The sequence below is a fragment of the Agelaius phoeniceus genome, chromosome Z (genome assembly GCF_051311805.1).
Source record: "Agelaius phoeniceus isolate bAgePho1 chromosome Z, bAgePho1.hap1, whole genome shotgun sequence".
Taxonomy (NCBI): domain Eukaryota; kingdom Metazoa; phylum Chordata; class Aves; order Passeriformes; family Icteridae; genus Agelaius; species Agelaius phoeniceus.
Window position 1 is genome coordinate 53,902,535 of NC_135303.1, and position 19,469 is coordinate 53,922,003.

Here is a 19,469-nt window from a genome sequence, read left to right on the forward strand (position 1 = left end):
ATTCTGCAGTTAGCTATATGGGAAGGTTGGATGCTGGGCAAAACTCTATGGAGATAAGCCTATTTCTTTCAGTTGAAGACTTTGTATATCAGCATACTTTTGAACTCAAAAATTTTGGTGGTTGAATAGATAATGATAGATAGATAATGAATAGATAATAGATAATAGATAATAGATAATGAATAGATAATAGATAAAGGAAGTGTGCAACACAACTCTAGGCTAGACAGAGAAAATGTTTGCTACCAAAACTGCTTTTAAACTCTGGTTTGTTTGGGCTGGTCTCCAGTTTCGTAGAATTATGTTTGTCAAATTGCGTCAGGGAGGGAGAGGAGTGTGAAAGAGAGCAAGTCAATGTTGAATGAACAAGGTAACAGATTTCACTCTGTTTAAATCAATGTTAGCTACTTCATCAGCATTTTTTTTCTCATCAGTAGCTACCAATTACCAAAAAGCTCAATAAGCTTTTTCAGTTTATTTAAATGGAGAATTCCTAATATGCCTCAAGTGTTTTACTGCTTAAATAGCCTTGTGACTACACTTCTCTATTTAGAGTAGAAGTAGTGGCTTTTGCACAATTGTCAGAGCTTGCTCAAAAATAAACTGTTTTATAGTAACTTTTCTAATTGGTTGTCAAGATTTCTTTTTCATAAGTAAGCATTTCTGAAAACTACCAGCACTCAATTGAGAAATGTTCATTCTTCTGTTCAATCACAAACTGCCGATGTGGCACTACTAAGCCTGTGCTTCTGTAGGAATATCATGGAATTCTAGCTCCTCTGCCTCTAGACTGAGTACTTGATAAGGATTGTCACAGTTTTATTCCTCTTTGCAGAAACAATGTACAATATAATAACAAGTATCTGATTCTGCCATTATTCTACTATCCAAGCATGTCAAAAATTCCAAATTATTGATCGGCTAAGAAGAGCAGTAAGGTTATTTAATTCTTTCTCTTTTAAAAATTCAGGTTTAGCTGACATATATTGACTTGTCTTATTTGAGAATATTTGTATCTCTTTTCCTAGACAACATTTAAGGCGCCCAAGGGCCCAGTCAGTAAAGTTCTTCTGACCTCACTAAGCACTAAGGTATGCATGATTTGAACCTGCAAAGGGGAAAACATGATTTGACGTGCAAATCTTTCATAGAGAAATGGAATTCTCTATAAAACATTGATTATGCATTGATGATTATCATGCATTGATGATAATTATGTTGGAGGAACTTAGGAAGGCTAAAGGATCACCTTTTCCAAATGAGTGTGATATCTCATATCCTATTTTTTCTATTTTATTTTCAGTACTTCCATGTTTTCCTTCTGTAATACTAAACTCCCTACCTCCACAGGTCAAGTATTTCTGTCAAAAAGAGTGACCAGCCTCAGCACTCTGAACTGTAGCATTTAAATAGCATTACCAGCTAGTAAAGTGAGTTTTGTTACTGATGTGGCTTTTCCTGTGTCTGCCATGATGCAACTTTGGTAATTTTTTTTTGCAACTGTCATAGTTACTTCTGACAAAACATGTAAACTCTGAAGCGTGTACCTGCATTAAGGGGAAAAAAAAAAAGCATTTGAAATGCTATTGATGCGTTATCTAAGACTATTGGCAAGTTCCAAAACCGTAACTGAATTAGTGTGAAATATTCTTAAGGCAGAATTAGAGTTGATTTATTTGCCTTGCTTATCCAAGTCTATTCCTCATAAAATGATTGGATTTCACTTCAGAATAATCTTAACTTTGAAACCTAATATAACCACAATACGTTTCAGGATAAGTTGCTACTGTATAATGCATTTAATGTAATTTAGGTGTTCTCAATCTTATATTCACTTCAAAAGTATATACATGTATCTATTTTTATTAGTACATATGCACACAATCACTTTTGTAAGAGAAATAATATTATTAGTCTCTGATTCACTGTGTCATCTGAGCTGTTTCTTTAGTATTGAGCTTTTTTGAGGTTAAATATCCCAACTCACCTTTCCAAATCAGGTGACTAATGTGCAGGAATTCTCAGATTCTAGAATCACAGATAAAGTGGGCCATACTCATAGTAAGTACATATATATATGTATATATATATATATATATTGCTATGCAGAACTTCCTTTATTAGTTACTATTTTTAAATCAACATGAATGCTGTTTTTGAAGAGCCTTATAACAAGTATAATTTCCTAAAAAAAAGTGAGGCATAATAGAGGAAAGAAGTACTAGGATTTTGTAAAGACTGTATTGTATAAAAGAAAATAAAGCTATCTATTTCTTTCTTGTCAGATAAGACTGGACTCCAGAAAGTAACCGAGTCTCTTGGTAAATCTGCTTTCTTTCTTTCTTTCTTTCTTTCTTTCTTTCTTTCTTTCTTTCTTTCTTTCTTTCTTTCTTTCTTTCTTTCTTTCTTTCTTTCTTTCTTTCTTTCTTTCTTTCTTTCTTTCTTTCTTTCTTTCTTTCTTTCTTTCTTTCTTTCTTTCTTTCTTTCTTTCTTTCTTTCTTTCTTTCTTTCTTTCTTTCTTTCTTTCTTTCTTTCTTTCTTTCTTTCTTTCTTTCTTTCTTTCTTTCTTTCTTTCTTTCTTTCTTTCTTTCTTTCTTTCTTTCTTTCTCTTCAACTTTTCAATGACGCTTAACTGTTTTGCCTATGTATAAACTGTGAGTCTGTAAAGCTGTGAATAGGGTCAATTTATCACTAAGATGATCCCAGGTCTGGAACACTTTTCCTGTGAAGACAGTTTGAGAGAGTTGGCATTGTTCAGCCTGGAGAAGAGAAGGTTCTGGGGAGACCTTACAGCACCTTCCAGTACCTAGACAGGGCCTGCACGAAGGTTGGAGAGGGACTTTTTTAAAAGGACCTGTAATGAGAATGGCCTTAAGCTGAAGGAGGCTAGATTTAGATTAGGTATTAGGAAGAAATTCTTTTCTGTAAAGGTGCTCAGGCTCTGGAACAGGTTGCCCAGAGAGGCTGTGGACTCCCCATCCCTGCAAATGTTGAAGACTAGGCTGATCTAGTGAAAGGTTTTGGAGCTAGATGATCTTAAGGGCCTCTTCCAACACGGGGTGTTCGATGGTTCTACGATTCTATGAAAAATCAACTATATACACATTACAATGGAAAGAAATACTGTGTGTAAGAAGTCTGAAAATAAACCTGTTTGTAATGCAAGGAATTTTAAGAAATGCAAAAATTACATTCCAGCTCTGCAATTCACTGCTGGAGGTGATATTAGAAGAATAAAATCTTGACTGAATTTGACAAAGAGGGAGGCATCTAAATATGAGCACAGGTAAAATGGTATGGGTAAAACTCAAGGGAAGTCATAAAGATGATGACGGTTTTTCAGAACACTGAAACTTAGAAGGTTTCAGTGTTCAAAGTTAGATTTTGGAGGATAAAGGTCTAAACTAAATAGATCTTTTTGCCCATTATCTGAGAACAGCAAGGGGGTTGCTTGTCATAATTTACTTTTGTTAAATACTTAACTATCAAAACAATATTGAAGAAATTTGTTTGGATTGTCAGAATATTTTAAAGTTTTATTAGTACCAAAATGCCAAACATGTTTTGAACTGAAGCCAGTAAAACTTGTTAATCACATCAGCATATTATTCTGCTTTCTCAGTCTGGTTGCTTTACACTTAGCTTCTAGGAAAATGTACCTTGTATTAGGTACTTTCCTTACCCGACCCTTTTGCTGATAAAGATAGTTGACTTCCCTGGCAAGCTGCACAGTGATTGCAGATGTTCTCCAGGGAGCTTGTTTTTTATCCAGTATGAGATTTTGCTGCTGGTGGGTTTTACAATGTCAAAGGTGCCAAGACTCATAGACTCAGAGTGTTCTCTCAAGATTTCTTCCAATAAAAGGAGCAAGAATCTCTTCCATGATGCAATTAGAAAACTGTCTGGGTAGAAAGACATTAAAGGAAGAAAATGAGGCCTGGGAATTAAAAAGTAACCAAACCACAAAAACAAGCAAATGAACAAAAACCCAGACCAAACAAAAAGAAGAATGAAGGTTGCTGTAACTTGTCTCTTATAATAATTATCCTTTCTTTGCATTTGGCATAACAACAGACAGTGTCCCGGGAAACAAATTTTCTTGACTGCTAATTAATCAATTAAAGCTCTACTCTTCTATCACTATTCTACTACTTTGTTATTTCTTCATTACCTTCTGATACCATTCTTCAACTTCAAATATCCTAAGCTCTTACCAGTGTTTAATTTTAGGCTTGTCCTGGTTGGATAAATAAAGATTTCACCTGCTATTCTAGTTTTTGGTGCTCCATATGTTCTGTCTTTAACTTTCAGGTACCTGAGAGGTGCCTTTCAAATATGTATTTTGTTCCTGGAATGAACACTGTCTATTCAATTGTTATTAACAGTGATGATCATCTGTCAGCAAATAAAACAGCAGTGATAATCCTCAAGAGAATGCAAGTTTGTCTTTTACCCTACTGTCCTGTGCCTCTTTTTCTCTGTCAGAATGACTAGCATAGATAGGGCTGTATTTAGACCGTGGTTACATTCCATTATTCTGGCTATAAAATATCTGCTGACTTGTGCTTCAACAATATTCTTGTAAGCTTGGTGCACTCGGAAAAAGTTACTCAACATAAGAATACTAGTAAGTCAAAACACAGGACATTTTCATATTTTATTTTATTTTATTTGTAATACTGGGAGGGTAAAAATCCCCTACAATATAAAATGAAATTTAGTCACATGCAGGCATCTACAATTTCTCTGTGCCCTGAAGATAGTATTTGAGGTTTATAAATTATAATAAGCTGTAACATCCCAAGGCTTAAATACTACCAAGAAACAAAGGATGATACATTTTAATAATAATATTTTTAATATTATGTTGGATGGATTAAAGCAGCAGGCAATGAAAATGTAGTATTTTAAAATATCTTTCAATGCCTTGAGAATAGGCTTAAGGGTTACTTACAGCTTGATTGGAAAATGCTTTTCAGAATATCTCCACAATTCATCAAACAGGCATAAGAGGCTAGCAAGTTTACAGTAAAAGAAAATACTTGTAAATCCAATTCGTCCTGTTGTATTAATTTTCTGCAGTGTATGTAATCTTTAAAATCAGAAATCAATGTGACTGTCAGGATGAAAATCAGGATTAACTGTATCACATTGATTTTGCTGCTGATTTGAGTAGCATCTGCTTTGATTCTGAGCAAATCTTTAAATCACCGTATATGTGAACAGTGATGAGAAAATTATTTGTCTCTGTTATCCCAATCCTGTTGGAAAGTAGGCAGCTGACCACAGTGAACTTCCCAGACCTTTTGTCTAACTGGAAAGAAACCAGTGAACATTCTTTGGAAAATGCAGGTACATATTCAAATAATTCACATGAAAGAGATTAAAAAGGAAAATAGTAAGATAAAAAAGATATTATTTCTCTTAACATCAGTTGGGTGCTTAACCTTATTGTGCAGTGGCAACTAGTACTGTATATTATGTTGATATTAGTGTTCTGTGGAGCAGCACGTGGGAAGACAGCAGTTTAGGGCCTTTATCTCTTAGAAGTTGACAAGGAAAATTTTAATTTCCTGGAGGCATGACATTATTTGACACAGTCCTTGTACTTGCACCAAAGTGCAAAGTAGAACCATTTGAAATCTTTCTTACAAATCTAATCTTCCTTTAATTTGTATGTGTTATACAAAACTAATGCCTATAATATAGCAATAGGGACTCAAAAGTTCTGTTTTTACTGAGGGATTTTTTTGTGTTTTGTTTACTTAGTTTTTACTGAGTGTATTTGCTCACATAGATTTTTGGTACTTCGACAGACGGCAGTGAGAAATAACTAATCCTTTCTGTTCATACTCACCATTTTTATTTTAAGTAGCTATAATAAGTACTAATATATTTCTTTCCACCAAAATCTTTTTGCAATGAGTAAGCCTAGTAGGAGGTTTTATACACATACATTGATACAAACTCAGAAGGGAGTTTGACCCAACCTCACTGACCTGTTTCTTGGGAAAGAACACATTTGAATTGCATGAATTCTCTATTGACAAGATAGCTAATAACTCTTCATGTGACAACCAGCATGAGGGAATGTCTAAAAATCACTCTGTTGTGCTAAAAGAAAATGTGTTCTCAGGCACTTCTGATGAGCATGAGTTTTACAATATTCTAGTGCATTAATAACCAAGACTCTGGATTACAGGAATTCCTAGAAGTTTAAGTTGTTTATTTTTGATTACTTCCTTAGTGAATAGAGACGTTCCTATGGAAGGACTTTGCTCTAAGCAATTAGTTCCTGTTCAGAGAGACAAAGCCCATGGGATATAGCTCACTCAAGTAATGTGACTCAGCATTTAAAAACTATAAATTTGTGTTGTGGTCTCTCCTAAAAGAAAAGCAAATGACAAATTGAAATCAAGTTACCTAATAAGATACATTTGTTGGTTTGGCTTTTCCTTTTTCATAAAAGTTTTCTTATTAATTGGGGTCCTAACCTACACAATGAAACTCATTTCCCCTCTTTTATCCATCTAAAATTGAGTGTAAATAGAGATTTCAGGATGATCTGCCAAAAGCTGAATTCTCTAGAAAATAAAAAGTGTAAAAAACACCCCAACAGTGGATTGCTCTTCAAGTGCTTTGTGTCTCCTGTTATGCAGGAAACTTGTTAGACTTGGCAAGGTTTCCTTTGTGATTGCAACAGCATCAATAACAACTTTCTAGTTTGAAAATAGTATCAAGTCATGTAAAAGTATTAGAAAATATATATTGCACGCAACAGGTAAGGGGGTTATAAATCTGACCCTTAGGATTCATCCTAATGACTGTGGTTTAATAAAGCTTTCCTCTGTGATAGACTTGGCAAGCATTTCTATTTAGCAGCCCTGCAGTCTCGTAAATACAATATGAATCATTTGTCCAGTACGCGCTGTCTTGGTCTTCTTGTGCCTCAAAAAATATTACGTTTATTCCTGTTAAATAATCATACTTTAATAATGGCCTTTTCAATTTCAACTTCTATGATTAATTCAAAACTTATTTCATCTATGTGTGCATACACACTTTCATATAATTACATGTACACAAACACAAACTGCCTGGAATACTGTTTAGAATGTTGTAGATATTACTTATTTAGATTACTTCAACTTTCGTTCTCATAGAGATAATGCTGCAAAATATATTTTCTTATTTTATTTGTAATATTTAATTTTTAAATAAAATCTAGAAGTTCAAAATAATATTGACGTACTTTAGCTAATACGGCCATGCAGAAATATCCAGATAATTGTTCAAACTTTCCTCGCTTTTATTGTAAGACTTTAGAGCACTTAATACTGATGAAAACAGGAAAGAGGATATAATTAAGAGGCATGAATAGTTTCATTGAGAGTTTGCAAAAGTGGCCACAGTAAAAAATTCAGGAAGGAACTTAAACATTTAATTAAAAATACTTCCTCAAACTTGGAAATGGTGAACCAAATTAAAGAATATGATAGGTTCATAGGTGTGGTTGAACAGAAAACAAAGGTGCAGTAAACACTGCCACTTATTTCATGACAATTTAAACCACTAAGAATAGAATAATTTCTCAACATAGGTATTATGGATGAAGACTAGGGAAGAAATTGTAATTTCCACTGAAGAAACATCAGCGGTAAGATGAATAAGAAAGATTTCCCTGAAGACAAAAAGAAAAACAAGATAAAAAAAAACCAAACAAGATACATTATTGTACAAGGACACCAGGTTATCACAGAAGTGATGATTTCCCATCTGTTGAAAGGACCAACAAAAGAGGTTATCCTGTTCATTTGTGAGGACAGTTAGAATAGGATTGGTATGTGGAATGAAAACAAGGAAGTGAGGAAATAGATATGGATTAGTACTCATGTACATTTTAAGAGACCCACAGTAGGAGTTGTGAGGAGGGATAGAAAGAGAATTACAGTCAAGTAAGAAAGCATTTATAATAAGGAGAAAGATCAATGGATGCAGAGGGAGAAGCTAAGGAGGGGTAAAGATTAATGATAAAAAGAAAGTGAGGAAGAGAGCACCACAGGTCAGGAAACATGAGAGGATGAGGTCAAGCTGAATTAGATCTGAAGTAGGTCAGTGAATTTAACTTCATTTACATATACTTTTTTGATCATTTTTAAAGAAAGTTATAATTTAATATGAAAAAGCAGGAGCACACAAAAAAACGCTAACTGTTTCTTCAGAGAAAGTCTTTCACGTATGAAAGAGAGGACCAAAGGTTACCTCATTTCAATAACTATTGTGAATAACAATTGTCTAGATCATTAAAGCAAAATCAGAATAATTGCCTGTAGTAAAACAGATAATATATTTAAATTAATTTTTTTAAATTCAACTAAAAAGGGTATCGATATTTTATAAAATACTTTCCAGAATCTCTTAGTCTTTTCTTGTATTTTATCCTCAAACCAAATTAGTTTTCATCTAACTTGTAAAGATCACTGACCCTACCTAAATGTGTTTGTGAAAGGTTCCTTCATGAAGAACCTGCCAGTTTAATAAAAGAATCTCCAAGAGAGCTTTTGCAGAATGGTTTAGGTACTCCTCTCTAGGTAATGACCTAGGCTAACATTTTTTTCTTTTTTAATTTTTATATTTTTTTAAAATGAATTATGATCTCAAATAAATAATAGAGCTCCTCATAACAGGATTTCATTTAACCCAAAGTTAGTATTCAGGAAGTTATATGCTATATAGTTTTCTAAATAATTGTATTTGGACAGATACACATTAAAAGATAACTTCAATCTTCATTGAATATATTTAAGTTAAAAGGAATTTTTTAATCAAATAGATCAGAAGCTAATGGTGGTCCTTTCTTCCATAATGCTGATACAAAGCGATCTGGGATACCACCAGCTGTTCCAAAATATGAAAAGTCTCTGGAGAGAACTCAGTGTCAGCTTCCAGTACTTAAAGCAGGCTTAGAAAAAGGCTGAACAACTTTTTGTGCAGGCAGATAATGAGAGAACGCAGGGAATGGCTTTAAACTGAAAGAGTAGAGATTTATATTAGATGCTAGGAAGAAATTATTTAGGGGGAGGTGAGACATTAGAGTAGGTTTTCCAGAGAAGTTGATGCATCATCTCTGGAAGTGTTTAAGACCAGGATAGGTCTTAAATTTGATTTGAGCAACCTAGACTTGTAGAAATTGTCTCTGTTGTGGCAGGGGAGTTGGGACTAAGATGATCCTTTAAGGTCCTTCTAACCCAAACCATCCTATAATTAACTTTTTGGATAAGAGGTCAGTAGACTACTGAAGAACTTTGAATAGGTGCAGAAGAAAACACTCTTTCCTGCTTCAGCTTTTAAACAGAAAGTTTCTTTTTATTCCTTTTCTGCATGCACTTACAAAGCATTTTGAATTATTATGTAGATTTGCTACTGAGACACTTTTAGCATAAGAGAAAACTGAGACTACTAAACTTTATAATATGAGAACTGTTTTACAATTTTATTGTACAAACACACTATATGTATTAGTAAATCATGGCAAACACATCACTCACGATTATGGACTTTGACTGTCTTTGCTCCAAAGTATTTCCTGAATTATTTGTCTGTTTCACATAGTGTTTGGAAATGTGAAAAGAAAAACATAAATGAATAACTGTATGATGGTCTCTCTTTGGTTACGAATGTAATATTGTTGGGAGACCCTTAATCCTTTTGAACTTAACTTCTGTCCCTCTCTTATGACCATATTTTAAATCAATAAATTTGGATTTGCTTTACATCTCGTTGATTTTCCTTGTTTTTCATTCAGACATTGTAAGTGACAAGGCCCAAGTGACTGTACCATGTGCCTGGACAACATGCCAAGGAAGACTTGCAGAATTTCTGTCTGTGTGTCTCCCTCTGTCTCTACCAAAGAACTCTGTTGACAGGTCTGATGTAGAATCCAGGACTGGGAACCTCCTTCTCTCACTCTCTTTCCCCTGCCCCCCTCCACTGGCCCACCCCTCTCTCTTTTTCTCTTTAAGTTGTTAAGTAACGTAAATCCCACCTTGACTTCTCATAAAGGCTCATAGCTTAGGTAAATATAATTGTGAGAGGGTCAACATTTGCAGAGCATTTGTTCCATTAAAGCTGGTTTTTATGTACAGACTTTGAGAGTTATCTCACCCTAATCCATGTCAAGGGTATTTGGGAATCTCAGTGACTCTCCACTTCTCACAGGTGGGCTGTGACAAATGGGGAGGAACACTCCGTTAAATTATAAAGTCTTCATAATCTGACCTGGTTGATCTCTTGCAGATTAGTTTTATTTTACTTGTAACTTTATAATTGATCACCTATGTACAGCATTTTACCTCTCTAATAACTCACTGCATTTATTTGGAGTGTAAGTATACTTATTGTTAGTATATTTTTCTTCTAAAATAATAAAGAATTATTTTAAGCAGGGCACTTATTCTCCCATTAACCTTGGAGTAGTTTCTAATTAGTTCAACCCTTCTAATGCTGTGACATACGCCTTTGAAATTTTATAAAGTTTTTTAATATGAAAGAACATAGGAGAAGTGGTGCCTGAAAGATCCTTTTAGCATGAAAATTATTATGAATTTGCTGATACAGATATTAATAATTTTAAAAACTAAATTACATTCCTGTGCCAGCTAAGGTTACACAGTGATGATACATTAGTTTGTCAGCTCTGGAATTGGCCTCTTTTCCAATCTGATTTATTATGACTCATCTGCAGAATGAATAAGGTCTCTAAGCTCACCAATTTACAAAACACAACACACTTTTCAGATAATCTTGGAGATGGTCGGGAACAGAATGGATGGGATTGTTGCAAGCATGTTGCAAGATTGTTGCAGTGAAAGAGTAAGCAGATTTGTATCAAATAGGATGTGTTTTGTTATACTGTTACAAATCCAAATTACTTCCATCTTGGCCTGGTATTAAAGAAAGCAAAGCTCTAACAGCAAGTTAGTTAAATTTCTGCCAGTGTAAATGCAGCAGGAATCTGTGTTATTTTGTCTGATTTATTCTATACTCAAATCAAAAGTACAAAACCTATTCAAGTCATTAAACATGCTGTACAAAAACCACTCTTCTATCGCCAACATTACGTTTGGCTGAAAAGTAGAACTAATGCAGAGGAATTAAAATTCACTTTCTTTCAGCAAAAAAGGAAATGTGTGCTTATTAATCTCTCTAAATGAGAGACTCTTATAATTCTTTCATTTTGAATAAATTGTTTGGGTTTTTTTTTATTTTCAAGAGCAGATCTGTGATTCCCTTTTTCAATAATATTTGTATTCCAATAACACTGTGATTAAAGTGTCTATCACATTTTTAAGAGTGTTGGAATTGATATATAATTTATATTCCTATAGAATATGCTTTTAGAGATTTTTCTGCTTCTGTTCAAGACTTCTGAATTTCTTGTTCAATCCTCCTTTTTCATCACTGGTGTAATTTTTAATTATTTGGAATATTGCTTTCTTTATTCATCACTCCCTTTCCCTAGCAACTGATAACTTTTGAAAGACCTCCTTATATTTGCTTTCCTAATGATAAGTAAAAAAATAGATCATAGAAAAACAGAAGTGAGGTAGGAAATGGTTGTTGTTGGACAGGTCCAAGACTATTAGAGCTTGTACAACTACAGCATAGGCTTAAGCATTTTGTATTTAAATTCATATTAAATTTATTAAGAAGTTCAGCAGAAAAGTATTTTTCCCCTTCAGTAATAAAAAGCCTTCACCACAATATTTTCAGAATTGAACAGAATTTCTATAGTCAGGAATTTGATTGCCTGAGAAGTGCTGAGTTGTTTCCATTGAACCTAGAGGGTTTCATGAAGACTCTGAAATGTTCTTGCCCCTCTGATACAGATTTTTGCCCTAAAATCAAAAGATTTTGGGGAAAGATTTTTGGGGAACAATTTTTTGGGAAAAGACTTTTTTAAGATTATACAAGGTTTCTTTCACTTTTTCTGAAACTGGTTTTATTCCAAGTTTCCCCAAAATATTATTCTTGAATAGTTATATCATCTGTCAGATGCTTTCATACAGTTTTAATCTGTAGTTTTATTGCATTGAAAGCAGAGGAGTCCTATTAGGGATTAATATCTTGATTATTCTAATTAAAATAAACCAAAATCCAAGTAAGGGTTAACCTCCTGCAGCTGAACAGAACTTGGTCCATCTGTGCAGTCCTACTGTACTTTTCACCCATCTGTGCTATTGCGTCTTGGTTTAGCTGTTTGCCATGTTTTGCTTTGTGGTATTTGTATTAACTTGCAGTTTTTTTCCATCAATGGATTCTGCTCAGAGCTTTAAGTCAGAGGACACTTGAAACTTAACGGGAATCGACAAACAGCTCCAGATTTTGTGTCTCAGATTCGTGATATAAATTTATAATTATTGTTGTTTACTTGGATTTGACTATCTTTTACTCTTGAAATGATTTGGACTACCCGCAAGACTAAAAACAATAGAATAATCTGCTAATGTCTCTTGAGTCCCCTTGGTCTCTGTTGGCTGGTTCTAGTTGCTGTGGTTTTGCATTTATAGGACAAAGTGCTTACAAGAATAGCAGCATTATAAAACTTAATGAGGCAAAAATATCAGTGAGGTCTGATCACCACATAAAACACCACCTTTTGGGATAATGTTGATGACTGAAATAATTACCTTGGGTTTTCATTGTAACTAGGTTTCAGCTGAAAAAGAAGTCACTCTTTCCCATTAATATAAGCTGTTTTTAAAGTAGGTCAATGAAATGTTTTAAATGATTCATAAATGTCTCAAGATTTTCATTTTAACAAACCAAGGTAGATTTAAATTAACCAGTGCATTCTTTAATATCTGTGATACTTCTTAAGTAAGAAGGAAGAAATAATTTTAGAAGTGCTATTTTCAGTACTTTAAAGTCCTATAATAATTAAAAATGAACCTTAAAAATACAAGGTACCTTTTTTTAGAAGACACTTCTCTCTCTGTGATTTTGTGCAGTGCCTATGAAAGTATAATATTATCTTAGTAATTCACAATATTATCTTAGTAGGTCACAATAGTGAAAACATGAAATCCACAAACACCTACAGCACTACCACAATATTTTCTGTCCTTTCCAGCATACCTGCCATGCCTGTGGAATGAGTTGTGAGGAATAAGAATTCAAGACAGCTGTGTTTGAATTTGGGGATCTAGATAGTTGCAATCCAAGAAATATCTGTGTGTTGCTGTTGGTAACAAGCAGCTCCTGTTTTGCTGACATTTAATGATGGTAAAAGAGCTCAGTGTAACAAAAATAAACAAACAACCCAGAAAAGGTTCATCTCTGACTTCTTCAGTCCTCAGTGATCAATAAAGAATAGATAATTTGTCAGTAACATATTGTGAAACTCAGCTCAGCACAAAGTTCAAGTTAGAGAAAGTACAAATTATTTTTCTTTCTGATAAAGGCCTGATCCCTTCAGGTTATAATGGTGTTTCTCAGTATCTGAGTTTTCAGTGTGACAGTCTATACTCATTCTGTCTGACAGAATGACATGTAGAAAACTCTTTTTCTTTAGACAAAGTTTGTCTTGGTAAATGTAATTATGTTTAGACGTTTTTGAATACACTGTAGAACTGGTCATAGTGTAATTAGATACACTAAAATGGATCATATTTTAGGAATTTAGAAACTAGAGTATTTGATATCAAAGTCAAAAATAACAAAAGTCTTGTCTAAATTAATAACTTCTCTTGTATTTAATAATTTTTCATCCAAGAATGTTTCCTCAGAAAACATTAATATTAAGCAGTATTTCAAAGTGGTTAAACAATTTTTGTAGATAAATACCTTTGTGTATTCTAGTGTAAGTTTCTTGTAATTCAATGGAATTAGAAGCCCTTGTAAAATAAAATTTTATCCATTCGCAGGTTATTCAAGAGGGGACCTTGATATCATTGCCTATCACAGCAGACCATTGAATTTATTTGTTAAAGAGAAATTGTTTTATGTCTTATCAGTTGTATATAAAATTTTGATGCATGGCATGCTTTGTTTTGATAAAATTTCAGTCCAGAAAATCAATAGCAAGGTTAACAAAACACATATAAATTGTACGATTAAAAACATTAAGCTGCTCATTTTGGCTGAATGTTAGTGTTTTCATAGTCTAGAGCAGGAAGAAATAAAGTTTTGTAAGGAGCATATTCCCCTTCTTCCTTATGCCCTTGTGAAAATGTACCCAGCTGGGCTAAATTATGTGCCTTGGAAACAAAGTTCATAGATATTAAAAAAGGACCTCTTAGAATTGTAGGTTTTGAATTTCCCACATAGCTGTTTCCTGTTAAGTGTATTTGATCTGGGGCATATGGATAATTTCAGCACAACTATAACCCTGCATGCTCTTAATAAAGACAGAACAAAGCGTCTTCCTTCTCTGAAAACTAAATAGTTTATTCCCCTGCTTTGTGCAAGAAATGTGGGAGGGAAGGCCTTGAATGCAGAAAGAATAAAACACTGACCTGAAACACAAAAGGGCAAAGTAGTAGTAAACTGTGAAAAAAAGACTGCTTCCTAGCTAAAAGAGTTTGATTGTGTACAGGTCCCCTGGGAAGTGCAGAGGCAGCTCTGCGGGGTTGAGGAGGAAGATGGGAATAGGCTGGAGTACGTGGACAAGAGGCAGGTGTAAAATTTTAGGTAAGCTGGATCTGTGGCTAGAAACTGGGAATTGGAACCAGAGTACTAGAGACAACCAGAAAGTTAATTGTTACAACAATAAATGCATTTTCGGTTTAATACCTTTTTCTTAGAGGGAAGGTAAATTACTATGATTCTAAGACTGCTGACTATCATCAGCAAAACTAGCTAGCTTGTATCTCAGTGGGGAAAATTACACTGAGGAATAATATATTTCCTTTTAATTCTCTAGAGCTTTGGAAAATATTTCTGGTTTTACCACATCCAAGGAAGTAGATACCTTCTACTTTTTTTTGTTTTGCCTTGCAGTATTTCTAGACCAGTTGTTTTCTTGTTCTCATTCCTCTAATTTCTTAGTCTTCATCTTCTGTCTGCTTTATTTTTTTTCCTTTTTCCTCCTTCATATACTGACTACTCACTGTGAAAAAAGAATACACTCTTCAAGACATCTATTATACAGGACAATGAATTTTGTAAACCTGTTAATTGCCATGGTGTGTTTTAACTTTTTGGAAACTACAAGATAATATTTTACATTTTTGACAGGTAAGTAATGTTTTAACCATTTCTTCTGTTGGAAAGGACAAACAGGGCAAATCTTGTGAATTTTTATCCTGGTAGCTGTGGCCCAGCTGCATTCATGCTCATTTTTGACTTGTAACTTGGTAGTCATGACTTTACAGAGGATACTGACAAATACAGCTTGAAAATTTCCTTGTTACCTTTTTACCTCTTTTTGTACTTAAGAGAAGTGATGAGTCTTTATTAAAGTGGAGTCTTCAGCAGGATACATGTCCATCATTTTATCACAGGAAATGAGAATGGGAGACATGTTATGTATACAAGATTGTTTTCTGGATGATAGTGGAGATTTAGAATGCATCCAGATCCACTTTGAAACTATATTTATAGAGCATTAGCAGAAAATAATTTCCAAATTGCTGGCATCTAATTCAGCTGAATCCTACACACACCACTAGGTGGAGGGTAAAATATATTCTGCTTATGATATTAACAAAGTAATATGAAAACTCCTTGTACTGTAGAACACACTAGATTTAACCAGAGTTAATCTTGCATTAGAAAGCATGACTTTCTCATTTATGCAGCAGACTCAGTACAGAATAATATAGCAATGTGAATTATTTCCAAAATAATTCTGCAGCCTTTAGTTTATTGAAATAATTCAGAAAATTTAACAGTAAAATGAGACTATAATAATGCATGTTATTATTTGTGTAGAAACAGACAGAAAGCATAAGCACTGCAGTAAGCACGATCACTTGAGACAACTTGCTCGATGATAATTTAATGCACATGGTGATAACAAGGAAAAATGAGACAAAGCGAGCAGAGTTTGACGTTAGCTGGATGACACAAAGTGCTTGAAATGAGTTCCTAGCCGTGGAGCGAGGCCACAGGGGGCAGGAGTCCCCCACGCCCACTCCTTGTGCTGCAGCGAGCACCCTACTGCACACACGGGAACCGTTCCGTGCCAGCAGCTGGCTGCACCAATCCCACACTTCCCTTCCCACCAGCGAGCAAGGAGAGCGCAAAAATGCAGAAATAGACAGGATTCAACTGGGAGGTCGTCACTGTAGAATGAAGGAACAAAACTTACTGGTTTTATAATGTAATTAGCCTTTTGTGTCTTGCTGGAAAAATAACTAATTTGGGTCACTGTGAAAGTAGTCTCAGAACTACACTCAATTAAAATTAACGTATCAGTTAAGAGATTCATTCAATGCTACAGTAAGAGAAATGCAAGTCTGAGCCAGATTTAATGCTTTGTGGCTGGGTTCTGGGATAATTTTTTTTCTTAATTTTATTTACACATGATCTTTAAAACTCATATTTTGTTAAGAAATCATTCATATCAAAACTGTTTATTTTAAAACTGTATTTATAGCTTTCTTGCAATTATAGAGTGGGTAAAATAATGCTGCAGGACTGTTTTTTTAAAAAACCCTGATGAATAAATTTGATATTATATATTAGTTAAAACAATGATTCAGCAAATACTCATATTACGTGTTAGATTTAGGAGTGTTTAAATGTTTTTCAAAATATAAAATCAAAAGTAGAGTTTGAAGAATTTTATTCAGTGCCACAAGGTTTTTTCCAGTTTTCCTTTTATTTAGTTATTTATTTCTCATTCCATCCTCACACGTAACCTTAACATTAATATTTGTAAACACTGAATATCACTGATGATACTACCAACTTTAATCAGAAATTAAAAAAAACTCTGATTTTAAAAATCCTCAAAGCGCAGTATAAGGTGTACTAACCAACAGTTTTAAATAAAGGCAAAAGAATTGAAAGCTCAAGAAAAATTTAGGATGAATGTTGCAATCAAATAAATTAGAAGTGGAAGCTTTAAGCAGACAATGATAGTGTGAGAAAAGTGTCTTAATGACAAAACTGTGTCATTGGCCCAACACGCAGTTCAAATATTGGGTAGGTGTTTGTTTCCACTTATTCTCTCACCATTTCTAAAAATCTCAGTTAAACCTCCAGTGCTTTACTCCAAAATCTATTTAGACTAGCCTTCCTTTTAAAAAAGGAAGCCCCAGGCCTTCTATAAATAAAATGAGCATCTGAAAATCTGCCAATGCAGCAAAGCCCCCATACATACTCATATGAGTAGCTTTATTAAGTGGAAAGAATATGCTATTGACGTTAAGAAATATTGACTTGCTGTATATAACAAACTGGCACAACAGTTAAGTGTGGCAGGTGATCAGGTTGCACTGGCAGGGACTTGACACACTTGCAGAAGCCTCCCCAAGGGTTGCTGACATTGTGCCTAGCCCTGTAGGGCCATACCATTCCACGTTCCCATCCAACATGTACTTAAGGAATACATCAAATTCATTTGATCTAGATATGGGGCTAAACTGCAGGAAAGCTACGTAGTCATCCAAGCTCCAGGGAAGCATCACTATTCTGATACTGATCTTGAATTCAATTGAGTGAGAGTCAGGGCTCTTAGCAAAAACAGGTAGAGATAAGAACACTGAAATATCCAAAAGCTATATGAAACACAGACATTCTTTTAAAAATGTAAAATTATTTCCAAATGTGGCTGTTAGTTTCCTCTTCTCACTTCAGTGTATTCCAAATAAATAACATGGTATTATTTTTCTTTCACTGCTGCTGTGTCAAATTGAAACTTAAGAGGGAAAAGATCAAATATTGATTATAATGAATAGCTGGTGTCATTCTCATCAAAACAAGGAATAGAGATGTATAAAAATGTCAGCATTCATTGAAGCATACTATCTGAAGTGAGAAACTCATTCAAATCATCTTTTTTCCTCAAAGGATAAAAGCCTTAACTATGAAATTAGAAATTACATTTGCCAATTAAGTACCTATATTTTTCCTTACAGTACTATTAATTACCAGTGCTTGTTCACATTATGTCAATTTGCAGTGTTTTTACCAGTTACAGTGGTAGGTTTAACAAAAAACCAGGAATTCCAACTGACTTTATTTCAAAAGAAATTACTAGAATAACTTCTAATAAGTCAAAATGCAGCAGTGACCCAGTATCTCTGATTAAGATGCTTATATTTTGAGAAGGTACATTGTGCTTTCAAGTATAAGACAGAACTGCCTTCCTTTTTGTTTTGTAAAAAGCATTTTACCATGAGGCTTCCTTTTCTTATTTAGTTTACTTTAAGTGATGGGATCTATAAATATTTTATTGGTACCTGATGGAAGAACAGGAAATGCCAATAAAATATATCCACTTGGGAAATATGTGTAAAAGCAGATTGAACAGCAACTCCAGCTCCCATGTGATATGGCAGTTAGAGTAATGCCTTTTGGAAAAGAAGCTCAACCTACAAATCTCTGAAATTTGTAGCAAATATCTATTTGGAGTGCAGGGGGCTGGTGGAGGGTGGGAAGAGAATCTACAGCTCTCTCTTGAGCTGTTGTTGGCTGAGGACATCTGTTTCCAAAGAAAATGACAGTGGGAGTGTTCCTGATGTGAAAGGGTAAGTTAGGGGAAGTGTCCACTCTGTTTTGCTTACCTTGCCATCTCCCTTTGGCCTTGTTTGACACTGTTCTAAGTGAGTGGAAGTCTGCTTTGAGGCAGGGGGTTACAGCATAGAAAATGTGCTTCAATAGAATATGCATGCATAATTGCGCACTAATAAGGCCTCTTCCCCTATCCATTATGCAGCTGCAGTGGGGAGTGCTGTTTAGAGCCATCATTTCTGGTGGTTTATCTAATTTCTTCTTGATTTTGAGAGATACTCAGATTTCTTGTTCACATATAGTTAACTAAGAGTTCCTGATGATTTTTAAAGCTTCTTATAAGATGCAAAGACCAAAAGGTGGTTGCCTTATTTCATTAGAAAATATGTTATTTAAAGTCTGATCCCTCTGAGGTTCCTGAAAACAGCCTTGAAGGGAAGGTGATGAACATATTGTTTACACATTAGTGATGGGTATTAGATGTTATAAGCCATACTATCCTGGAAACCTCAAAATATCAAAAATATTGTGGGTGGCATGATAATCAAAATATTCTGTATGTCAGAGCTGAATGAGTCAGAGCCAAATGTTAATTTTCCACCAGTCCAAGAGGTAGCAGTACAAATAAAGGCACTGGAGACTCTGGGGCAATATTATACTTGGTGAAAGTTGTATTTAATTTTTATTATCTTTATGAATCTAATATGCCATTGTAGGGGTCTGACACAGCATGTCAAATATGCATATAGTCAATCATCATTTGGGGCTTAAGTACTGGTGTTGTTTTA